The sequence below is a fragment of the Capra hircus genome, chromosome 19, assembly GCF_001704415.2.
Source record: "Capra hircus breed San Clemente chromosome 19, ASM170441v1, whole genome shotgun sequence".
In the NCBI taxonomy this organism is placed as follows: Eukaryota; Metazoa; Chordata; class Mammalia; order Artiodactyla; family Bovidae; genus Capra; species Capra hircus.
This window is the reverse complement of record NC_030826.1, coordinates 25,119,203-25,131,972: the sequence shown is the minus strand read 5'-3', so window position 1 is coordinate 25,131,972 and position 12,770 is coordinate 25,119,203.

Below are 12,770 nucleotides of genomic sequence, written 5' to 3'. Positions count from 1 at the left end.
GCAGGCGGTATGCTCAGGGCTTTACACATATATCATGTCATTTAACCCTCAGGCACTCCCTATATAATATCCTCGGATGTCTTGTATTGTGCCCAGTTTACACATAAGGAAGGGCTTCCCCGGTGGCTCAGTGGTGAAGCATCTACCTGCAATACAGGAGATGTGGGTTTGATCCCTGGGTTGGGAAGATCCCCTGGAGAAGGAAATGGCAACCCACTCCAGTATTCTTGCTGGGAAAATGCCATGGGCAGGGGAGCCTGGAGGGCTACAGTCTATGAGGTCTCAAAGAGTCAGACACCACTTAGGGACTGAGCACGTAACACACACAAGGAAAGGGAGGCCGAGAAATTTCAGTGCCTGTGTTCCGTCCATTGGGCTCGACTGTCTTCACCCTTCCCTGCAGGTGGGGCACAGTCAGAAACCTGACTGCTCGGACCATGTCCAGGTTTGGCCACCTGCTCTGTGGGTGTGAGTTGTCACAGCGGAACAATAAAGTGGCCTCAGAGCGGACACACCTGGGCCCGAGCACCTCCCCGGGCCCCTGGCTCACAGCTGGCAGGGACCCAGCTTCCAGGCAGCACCTCACATGTGTGTGCGTGCGTGTGTGTGTGTGTGAATGCATAGGCAAAGACATCATGCTTCCTTAGGTGGGCACTAAGACCCCTCCCACCACTCCATGCAGTCACCACAAACTCTTGCAGGGGAGTGTGGCGGGTAAGGGGATGCGGCCAGTTGATGGGAATGACAGAAATCATCCAGCCAGACCCTCCTCCGTGTACCCATTTCTCAGATGGGAAGGCAGTAGACCAGAGGTGAAGGAGATTTGCCACATGACAACACACTTCCAGGCTCCATCCATGGCTTCCCCACTTCCAACCTCCGCCACAGTCCCAGCCCCCACGTGAAGATCAGTGTTGCTGTGTGGCTCTGGAGTCCAACAGGGAATGTGGGGCCCTGGCCCCCCGAATGTGCTGGCTGTGACCTGCTGGCCCTGCCTTCAGACAGCAAACACATCAGGACACAAGGCCATTAGATTAACTGGTGGGAGTTAACTTCCTGCATCAGAAGAATCGTCCTTAATTGAAGAAAGAAGTAACTAGCAATTTAGAGACGCTGACCTCGGCTGCCTGCAGGAGAGAGAAGCCAGAGTCAGCCAGGGCTCCCAGCTCTGCGACCAAGAGACGGTGTCAGAGTTCCAGACAGGATCCTTCCTCTGGGACCTGCTGCCCAGGCCCTTTCCCCTGCCCACCATCTGGTCAGCTGGTGCCTCTGGACTGCCAGGTGACCCCAGGCTCAGCCAAGCTTTCCAGCCCAGAGAATTAGGGGAAAGGTACAGAGGCCAGTGCTGCCTGTCCCCAGGAGAACATGAACACAGATATGGACAGAGCAGAGGGCTTCAGGCGGGTGGGGAGTGGGAGATGGCTGGGGAGACTCCTCTGCACCATAGACAGAAGACCTGGGTGTCCATCCTGGGGAGGGGTTGCCAAGGCACTTGGACAGGTAAGTGACCGTCAACAACAGCCAGTGTGGCCCTATGGAGAGGCAGCCACACCAGGTTATAATTATTTCCTTTTTGGACACATGGCAGCTGGTGGACTTCGGTATTGCCATGCCTGCTGGGCCTGGCACGGCCACTGCCCAACTTTCTGATGGTGACTTGTGGACAGTATGGAGGTCAGCAGCAGGACAATGGGCTGGTTAAGTGACTTACTCCCGTCCACTGCCAATGGATGCCTGCAGAAGGAAGCTTGGAGCAGGACTAGGGCCAGTTCAAGCCCGGCAGCAACGGTGCCCACCACACTGAGTTCCCCAGCCTCTACCAGTTTCACGTGATCCTCTCTCAGTGGAACCGCTGGAAATACCTTCCAGCTCTGTCTCCTGGCCTGGCTTTCCCCTTCTTGGTCCCCTCCTCAGTGGTTCCATGCTTTTTTTTTTTTAAATTCAAAGTCTTTATTGAATTTGTTACAATATTGCTTCTGTTTAATGTTCTGACTTTTTGGCCAAGAGGCATGTGGGATCTTATCTCCCTGGCCAGGGATTGAAGCTGCAGCCCCTGCTTTGGAAGGCGAAATCTAAACTACTGGGCTGCTAGGGAAGTCCCTGGTTCCCACACTTTAAAGAACCTAAATGGTTGTTCACTGCCATGAGGATCACCTCCAATCACAAAAGCAACCTTAGGAACAGATGCTCTTCTTTGGAACCTTCTAGAACAGCTGGGAGGGGCTGGTTTGTCCTCACTATTGCATTCTCTCACCTGGCTGCCCCCAATTCATCTGGGACACTGGAGAGAATATGCTTTTGTATCCAGAACTCTCCTTCTTGCTGGGAGCTGTGGCTTATCTAGTCTGTGCTCCCTCCTCCAATCTCAGAAAGCATTAGGACTCTGCCTGTCCCCTTTCCTGCTACATCAGGAACTGCAGCCTCATGTTCACAGCAAATGCTGTAAAGGAAGTATTGGATCACCAAGGGTCTCATCTGCCTCTCCCTGCAGAGGCACAGAGGCAGGGAGATTCCCTTAAGATCAACACAAATGACCTTTTAGGTGAGTGCCAGACCCCAGGTATAAGAGCCTCTGGCTGGGACAGAACCTCAGCCAGTAGACCAAGGCAAATGCTCCTCCTTTACAGAGACCACGGTCCACCCCAGGCCCACAAGAGGGCGGGGGGCTGCAAAATTTAGATGACATTCACATTCCTGAGTCCTCACGGGTTTTGAGAGATGCTTGGAGACATCTCGCAGAACCTGTTGAACTGATACCTCACCTGATTTTTTGAGTGCTGAGATGAACTGAGGCTCCAGTCTAGATTTTATCTCATCAATTGCTGTTTCGCTGGCACCTCTCTTCTTCTGAGTGGGGCAAGCTGGTAGATGGGATTTTGGAGAGAGTATCTGGAGAGGCTGAGGGTAGGTGTTTTAAGAAAAGAGGTAAGCTGTTTGGAGGCAGAAAGAGGTGGCTGCTGCTGTGAGGAATGAGCTGATTTAAGAGGCTGCCCAATAGGTTAGCAGCGATTTATCTCTGAGTCTCCCGTTTGCAGTTGGAGCTGCATTTTGTGTTTGTTTGATGTCAAGTCTGTTGAGATTGGCCCCAAGCAAAGCCAGTTGTCTTCAAGTTATATTTAGACCAAATACAAATGAAGAACTGGGTGAAAATCGAAAACACACTGCAAGAGTGGTCCTTGGAGTCTGCGCTCCTACAAATATCCATCAGTACCTGGGCCTGAAACAAGCTCTTACTGATTCGCCCACCTCAGCCCTGTTGCTCTCCTGCCCTGGCCCTGCACGTGACACTGTTTATATATGACAGATTCCAGTACGCAGAGAACCAAACACAGGTATAGATGATAAGGCCCTAAGGGTGTTCTTGCCTGGAGAATCCCAGGGATGGGGGAGCCTGGTGGGCTGCTGTCTATGGGGTCGCACAGAGTCGGACATGACTGAAGTGACTTAGCAGCAGCAAGGAGACAATAGATCAGCCTGTGGGTCCTGATTACTAATGTAGCTGTATTGACAAGACAGGAAATCGCAACCAGATTATGTAAATAGATTATGTAATAGACAGTGGCTTTATCCGCACCTAGGAGAAGGCAATGGCACCCACTCCAGTACTCTTGCCTGGAAAATCCCATGGACAGAGGAGCCTGGTGGGCTGCAGTCCATGGAGTCGCTAAGAGTCGGACACAACTGAGCAACTTCACTTTCACTTTTCACTTTCATGCATTGGAGAAGGAAATGGCAGCCCACTCCAGCGTTCTTGCCTGGAGAATCCCAGGGTCAGGGGAGCCTGGTGGGCTGCCATCTACGGTGTCGCACAGAGTCGGACACGACTGAAGCGACTTAGCAGCAGCAGCAGCAGCATACCTCAGATACGACTTTCCTCTGGCTCCACTACTCCATGTGGTCCTTGCTCTGAACCTCTACAAGGTCCTAGCTCTGGCCATGCTGATCGAGTACCTGGACGGCAGTGCTGGAAGGTCCTGAGGGAATCGTCTTGACCTGAACCATCTTTATCTGTTTTGTTTTCACCCGAGAGGCACCTAGTAGGTTATAATAAGATTGGTGTTTACGAGCTCATGGCATCTCCTAGCAGTCTGGGCAAAGTCTTTTTCTTTTTTGGTCTCTTTTTGTCTTCATTCCCAGTCCATTCCTCTCCTCCAAATGCTTATGTTTTTCCAGTCTACCTTTAGAAGCTCTTTCTCCTGTCTGTTTAACCTGAGCGTTACATACCTGCATGTGTGCACGCTCGGTTGCTTCAGTCGTGTCTGACTCTTTGCCACTCTATGGACTGTAGCCCACCAGGTCCTCTGTCCCTGGGATTCTCCAGGCAAGAATACTGGAGCGGGTTGCCATGCCCTCCTCCCGGGGACCTTCCCAGCCCAGGGATCAAACCCTCGGGCTTCTTGCGTCTCCTGCATTGGCAGGTGGGTTCTTTACCACTAGCGCCACCTGGGAAGCCCTATATACCTGCGTGGATGTATTTAAAACTTTCCATAAGGGCACCGTGGCTAGCTGGTTCTACTTCTTACTCCCCCGCTTAACAGTGTTTTCAGATCTGTTCACACTGATATTGGTAGGTTTGGCTGGTTCCTTTCGATGCTAGTGTTTCATAGTGTGGTAAGACCTCACCTTGTATTCCCTCATCCCCTCTTGGGCCTTTAGTTTTCACAGCTCCTTGCTGCTACAAATACTGCTCCAGCAAACATCCCCTTGCGCTTCTTGGGTTTCCACGTTGGAGATTCTCTGGGGCACATGCACAGCGCAGGAGCCGTAGGGCCACTGGGGACACGTAGATTCCCCAAGTCACCGCAACAGCAAGCTACTCTGAGAGAGTGTGTTCTGCCAGTGCCCCATCTGATGATAGTAAAAGGGAGGCCAGAACAGGGAAAAGGACTTGTCCTAATTTAGAACCAGAGGCTCCATCCACTCAGAACACTCCACAGAGCCAGCAGGACGGCCACAGCCTCACTGAGCCTGAAGCTCAGCCTGTGATACCAGTTTTCTCACTCTCCTCCAGATCCAAGCAGGGTGGTACCCACCACACACCTCCCCAGGAGGTGATGGAGAAGGAGGTGGGTGGTCTGAGCTGAAGTCAGCACAGAAAGGCCTCCTGTTCAACAGGAATAAACACTGGCAGCCCCTGTGGCCCACGTGTGATTAAAGCTCCCACTGCAGACCACACCTCCCACCACTCTCTCTGCAGAGGCATCATCGGTATTTGTTGATACAGATATCAAAGTGTATTAGTCTTAACTCTCCAGAGAGGACCCCACACCACCAAGGCTCAGATAACTGCTGGATAGAAGCCAAGACACAGTCATTGTAGAGACTCGGAGAGAACTGCTAAGAAGGGGTCAATCTGTCCATCCTTCTGTCTCCAGACTTTGCTAAAACCTTCAGACCTCTCTGTTAGGCCAGCTGGAAGAAGGCTCTTTACATCCACTCTGTTTCTCTCCAATAGTACAACAACAACAAGAGATACTTGCTGAGTGACTACTGTGTACCTGGAAGTATTTTAAGTCCTTTTCACGTGGCGCCTCGTTCAGTCCTTCCAGCAATATAATGAGGGAGGCATTATTATCAGTTCAGTTCAGTCACTCAGTCGTGTCCAACTCTTTGTGACCGTATGGACTGTAGCACGGCAGGCTTCCCTGTCCATCACCAACTCCTGGAGCTTGCTCAAACTCATGTCCATCAAGTCGGTGATGTCATTATTATAACCGTTCCCATTTCACAGATAAGGAACAGGCTCAGAGAGGCTAGGTATCTTTCTTTAGGTCACACAGCTAGTAAGTGGTGGGCCAAGTATTCCAAACCAAGCCCTCTGATGTCTACAATTCTCCCCCTTAACCTCTACAGAGAAGAAGATGAGAAATAAATAAGACAAAAGCAAGACACAGGAAGCTGAGAAGCTGAAATTCTACCACTAAACTCCAGGTGCAGCCTCGGGCACTGTCCTGTCTATGCTAGGTTCTTACCCAGCATCTTTGCCGCTGGGCCCTGACTCTGTGGTTTTCCAAAGCCCACACTGGAGATGCTCTGGCAGGTGGAAAAGCTGAGTCAGCAGGACTCTCCAGGGCACTGATGCTGCAGCCAGGACAGAAGCCTACTGGGGCTATCAGTGCCTCCCTCCCCTGAGCAGCTGGCCTCGCATCCCAGGGCAGATCTGTGGGTGGGCACTGCTGCAGCTATCTATTCCTATTGGCATCTGAACGCTTCTGGTCAGAATGACTCAAAGGCTGAATCTTACAAGGGCTCCAAAAGTGAATTGACTCCACTTATTAAAGATATACTAGATTACTTGCCCGGGTGAAAAGATGCTCGGGGGACTCTAGGCCTTTCTCGAAGACAGAAACATCCCTTTCAGAGCTAAATCGCTCCCCCCACCCTTGTAAACCACGGGGGGGAGACATTACACAGGGCAGGTGCCAATTAAATTACCGGCTGAAGGATCGCAGTCCATCAAGGAAACATTCAGGCCCAGAAGGACTTCGGGTGAATAAAGAGGCAGTTGTAGAAATTCCCTCTGGTTATTTTATGCAAATCCATTTCTAGAGGCAGGAAGGCAAATACGGCAAGGAAAGGATTCACGGGAAGCCTTGACTTTCAGTCATGAAATGTGTAAGGAAGAGAGGGGGGATGAGGGCACGTGGGATCCCAACTCCCCAACTAAGGATGGAACCTATATCCCCTACAGCGGAGGCACAGGGTCTTGACCACTGGACCGCCAGGGAAGTCCCCCAGATCACTGAGGAACTGGGGGCTGTGTCAGTTCATGGGTGACATAAACTTTGCTGCTGCTGCTGTTTAATCGCTTTACTCATGTCCAACTCTTTGCAACCCCGTGGACTGTAGCCCACCAGGCACCTCTGTCCACGGGGATTCTTTAGGCAAGAATACTGGAGTGGGGTGCCATACCCTCCTCCAGGGGACCTTCCCCACCCAGGAGTTGGACCTGAGTCTCCTGCTTCTCCTGCATCGCAGGAGGATTGTTTACCGCTGAGCCACCAGGGAAGCCTGACAGAGCCCCTGCCACCCCACAAAAGCTCAGTCCTGAAGACTTGCTGAGGTTAAGGGTGCCAGAACCTTCAGGAGAGCACTGCTTTCTGCTGCCTAGAGCCACCTGGGACTGGCATCCTCAGAACACGAGAGTCCTGGTGTGTCCCCTGCAGGAAACTGCAGGGAAGGGGCCAGATGACCTCACAAACACAGGAACAGGCTGTCAGTCCTTCCATTGTGCTTCTTAGTCCAGGCTGCTGCAGGCTGTAACAGGATTTCAAATTTTTCAATGTTAAGACATTTCATACTTAGAAAAAAAAGAACAACTATGATTTCCAGAGTTCACATTATACTTCAAGCTCTAGAAAGTAAAATTTAGCCACCTGGCCTGAGATTTGGTGAACCTCAACTTAGAGAGGTAGATTTCTGCTCCCCTCCCTACCATGAGTTATTAGAGATTCCTGGGGTGGGGAAATGAGATCTTTTCCCCCATGCATCGAAAGGAACACAGGGACGTCCCTGGCAGTCCGGCGGTTAAGATTTCGCCTTCCTCTGCAAGGTGTGCGGGTTCAATCCCTGGTCGGGGAGCTAAGATCCTGCATGTCTCCTGACAAACAGAAGCAATATTGTAACATATTCAATAAAGACTTTAAAAATGGTCCACATTAAAAAAAATATTTTCAAAAAAGGAGGCATAGTCTTAAAAAGTTAGAGGAAACAGTAGTGGAGGTAAAGAGACCCAATTCCACTCCTGATTTTCTATAAGATCTGTGGTTCAGATGGTAAAGAATCCACTTGCAATGCGGGAGACCTGGATTCAATTCCTTGGTTAGGAAGATCCCCTGGAGGAGGGCATGGCAACCCACTTCAGTATTCTTGCCTGGAGAATCTCATGGACAGAGGAGCCTTGCAGGCTACAGTCCATGAGGTTGCAAAGAGTCAGGCACAACCGAGTGACTAAGCACAAAGGGGGTGATAAACCTCCTATGTCTACCTCAGAGTAAGAGGTTAGGAAAAGCTTTGTGATGGGGACACTGCTTGTACACAGACAGCTTCAGGAGGATGACAGAGGAAGAGGTCAGATCCGACAATCATTCAGTTCAGGGTTCAGGCCCCATCCGAGCCTGCCTGGATCCCCCTGACATGACACCATAGGTGTGTGTATGTGTGCATATATATTCAATATATATATGTATATATATGTATGTGTATGTGTGCATATGATATATATATATATGTGTGTGTGTGTACTTGTGTTTGTATGTGTTTTTTGAGGCAAGAGTCCGTGATTTTTTCCAGATTTTTGAATGGACTCTGACTCTTCAAAACAGCCAGAACTCCTATTTCAGTCAAGCCCTTTGTGCAGCTGAGAAAAGAGGCCCCCCGAGTTAGTGTGGAGAGACCAGGGTGTGTTGGTGTCTAAAGCTGTGAACGATTATATGAGTTAATTAAAAGCTTTAGCAGAGCTGAGCCAGCGTCCCTGTGCCCTCCCGCAGCAAGGTGGCCTTCTGCCATGCCCGCCACAGACAGGTCACAGGGCTGCAGCAGTGCCCGACCATGCATGCGTCTCAGGGCCCAGCATGGAGTGAGGAGCCAGGCCACCCAGCCGCCCTGCCTTCCCCAGGCAAGGACCACAGAATCAGCACCAACGGGAAAGCTACATCCCAGGGCCCAGCCCCGATTGTCCTCGAAAAGCCCCCATGGCTCAGCGGGCCCCGCATCTGTTCCAAACATGCCTGGGATTTCTTTTTGACACAAAAGTAAATGTTGGCTGGAGAGCCACCTCCGTGCCTGACGAGGCTGCCGGCTTCTCATTGGAGGACCTAGAGGAGACTCTGCAGGTCTTGGGATTGCCAAGACGCCTCCGTCACACTGAGCAGATATAAAATCCATTACCAGGAGCTAATAAGGGCGAGGAGGCCAGGCAGAGGACGTGCTGAGGGCACAGCGGGGGCCCTGGGCGGGTGGGGCTCCCTGGGGCTCCCTGGGTGACTACTTAGGCGTCAGCATTTGCCCCTCTTGCAGCATGTCCGTCGGATCCCCATTGTTCCCAATTCAGTGGTTTGGGTAGCTGTTCTGTCTCTCATTCACTACAGAAGCCCGTCCCTGCAGACCTCTCGGCACATTTATTGCAAGGCTGGAATTTATGACGGATTGGATTTCAGAGGAGGGATTGATTAAATACAGATGGAGGGCTTGGCAGGGGCCTGGGGTTCCCAGTAGACTCCCCCATTTAGAAACAGAGTACAGATTAGTCGGCTTGAGCAGGGGCAATCTGGGGCAAACGCTGCTTTCAAGGGAAGGGAAGGTGAGGGAAACAGTTTGTTTCTGTTCAAGGCATCTTCTCGAAGCCGGACAAAAATTCCTTGTTGAGAGGAGTCATGAGCTGCCGAGGTCACTCCGCACTGGCTCACATGCACTCAGTCCCAGGTCACACAGGCTCTCCGTGCAGGCATCTCGGCTCTGGCTAAACCCCTCTGGCACCTTACCCTAATCGCATTATATTCACCCATGCCCTCCCCCTTTGAGAGTTCAATCCTTGCCCTGCTGTTCCCTCTGCCTGGAGGATCCTTCCCCACTTCTATAATTACTAGAGTTTCAGTTATCTTTCAAGGGCGAATGCAAATACCACCTCCTCCATGAAGACCACCAGGATCACAACTGTCAATCAGTAAAAATGAATCACTCCTTTCAGTATATACTCTGTTACTTTCTATTTCACCTTGGTTTTCATTCTGCCTTACGAGGGTCTGTGCTTTAACTATCTGAATTTCTGTACATGTAGTGAACTTTGAATGAATATTCATGCAACAAAAATGACTCTTGTGATCTAGTCTTAAGACATATTTTTATTCTTTTTTGCCACACCATTTAGCTTGTGGGATCTTTGTTCCCTGACCAGCATTTGAACCAAGGTCCTTGGCAGTGAGAGTGTGGATGCCAGGGCCCAGGGAGAGCCATTGTGGTATGCTGGGAATAGCCCAAATTTGTCATCAGACCTGGAACCACTTTCTAGTTGGGAATATCTCCATCTCACTTGGCTTCAGTTTCCTCTGTAAAAGGGGTTAATAATCTCTATTTCAGTTTAGTGTCAGTTGCTCAGTCCTGTCCGACTCTTTGTGACCCCATGGGCTGTAGCCCGCCTGACTCCTCTGTCCATGAATTCTCCAGGCAAGAATAATGGAGTAGATTGCCATTCCCTTCTCCAGGGGATCTTCCTGACCCAGGGATCAAACCCGGGTCTCTTGCAATGTGGGCAGATCCTTGACCATCTGAGCCACCAGGGAACCCATGAGAATCAAATGAAATCATGTAAATGAAGCCCCTAGTACCTGGTCAGCACTCAGTGGATTATTATCAAGGCTCTGTGGGTGGGGTTCTGGGCGGCTGGTTCAGGGCCCAGCTGGAGGGCAGGGAATGAGAGACACAGATGACGAAAACTGAGGCAACAGCTCAACTTGGAGCAGTGGTGCTGCTGTGCTGGGCTGTGTCAGGAGGCTGGGAAATACATCTTAATCATCTTTGTATGCCCAGAGCAAACCGAGTGCCTGGCAGAGAGCAGGACCATAACAAGTATTTTTAAATGGAGATTTCACTTACAATTATATCTACCAAGATTTTCTAGACTGTCTGAGAAACATCTGCTGGAGAGAAAGACCAAATGGTATCACAGGATGGAAAGGTTACTAGATTTGAAGTCGAAAGAGGCAGACTGAGTTCTGGTTCCGTCACTGGGCGCCCAGAAGACATCGTCATTTCTGTAGACCTCAGTTTTTTCATCTGTGAAACAAGGCTGTTGAGACTTCCCTGGCAGTCCAGTGGTTAAGATTCCACGCTCCCAATGCAGGGGGTTGTGAGTTCAATCCCTGGTCGGGGAATAAAGATCCTGCATGCTGCCTGGTGCAGCCAAATATAAGGAAAAAGAGGATAAAACAAGGCTATTCATACTTTATCCACCTGCCCCATAAGGGTGTGGTCTCTTTCAGAAGGTTTTGGGATCCCTAGAGCAAGCGTGCAGGATCACTGTTCAAGGTAATACAGTTAGTCCCATGGCCAAAGGGGACAACTCTCTGAGGGGACTAGGGGACCAGCTGGAGAAGAAACTAGATGTGGTTCAGGGCAGTCGTAGGCATGGCGAAGTGTTGCTGAGTGTTCAGCTTCGAGGGCAAGAAGAGACACAGAGCTGTGAGAAGGAAGAACAACAGGGGCAAGGAGGCAAAGAAAGTACTTCAGAAAAAAGGCTATGAGAACAGCCAGAAGTTCCCCCCTTGTGATAAACCTATGAGTGAACATTTGTTGAGCATTTCCTATCTGCCGGGTGCTCTTTTCAATACTCTGCGTGGATTATTTCCCTTAACCTGCGTAGTAACCCTGGGTGGGCGCTACTCTTATCCCCATTTCACAGATTGGGAAACTAAGGCATGGAGGTCCTGGGAGATTTTAACTCACGGCTCACATTAAGTAGTCTGTGTTACCAGTGTTACACAAAGCAGGATGGCTGCAGTGACTGAAAGAGAACGGATGTACTGAAAGGCATTTTGTGACTTGCAAAGTGCTGAGGAGATGTGGGATGGGGTCAAACCCCAGGTATTCACTTGACCTCTTGGGTCAGGTGTGTTGCACAATCGTGGTTAAGGAGAACCACTGTTTCCTCCTGGCCCTGGCCCTGGAGATTGGTCTTTAGGGGCTGTAAAGGCACGGGGTCTGGTAGCCAGCCTCATCTCCCCAGCTCTCTGGACTCCCAGTTTCCCAGGCCATCTTGAGGAATTGTCTGCTGGGGGCCTCCTAGAACTCAGCCCAGACTCAGGGAACCCTGGGGTTCACGGGATAGATGGCAGAGCCCAGGTGTCCAGGATCTGGTCACAGCGTGTTAGAGAAGGGCATTGCTGCAATTTTCCCATTCCCTAACGGGCTGCCAGGCAGGGACAACGACAGAGCCGAGGTCTTCAGGGCCCCACCCAGTGAGTGGCAGAAGTGTTGAAGGGGTTTCTCAGCACAGGCATGTGACAAGTGGGAGGCCTTGGGCTGACCTCACCCACACCCAAGCGAAGACAGAGGAATGGTGTGTAGGTGGAAGATTCCAGGGAGCCAAGCAGAGCAGAAGGGCAAGGTCCCAGGAGGAGGCAGTGAGGAAGGCTGGGGATAGGGGAGGGCAGGGAATGAGCAAGGTGAGAAGGCACCCCCAGAGCGGGCGTGGAAGGCCCTGGGGGAGGGTTGCAATGGAAGCCAAAGTGCCTGGGAAGGCAAAGGCTGTGACAGAAGGGGCTCTGGGGGAGGGTGACTTCTGGATCCAGAGTGGAATGAGAGGGGAGGAGCCCCTCCAGCAGCTCCCGGGAGAACCAGGGCTCAGGGAAGGGTAGCGGGTGCAGGTGTGGTACCCATTTCATGGCAGTGGGACATGGAGGGGACTGGCCACACCCACTAGGGCATTTCTGGTGGGGGTGCCAGCAGGTTCATGGCAGGAACGCATGGACTCAGCCACAGGAAGAAGTTCAGTTGGGTGGATGGTAAGTCAGTCAGAAAAGTTGGTGAGAAGCAAGAGATTTGGTTAAAGAATAATTGATCAGGGTTACTAAACAGATGGATCCAGAAACAGCTAAGAGGACCCCAGGAAGAAGAGCAGACATAGGGGGGTTATCAGAGAAGGTGGGGGCAATTTAGGGGCTCCCTGCTCCAGGCTGAGGGTCTGAGGCCACACTTGAGGTCCTGGGAAGACCGGCGAGGCCAGAGCAGGCCCAGTGTTACAGAACAGGGCCCCCAGCAGGCTGGCAAGCGGG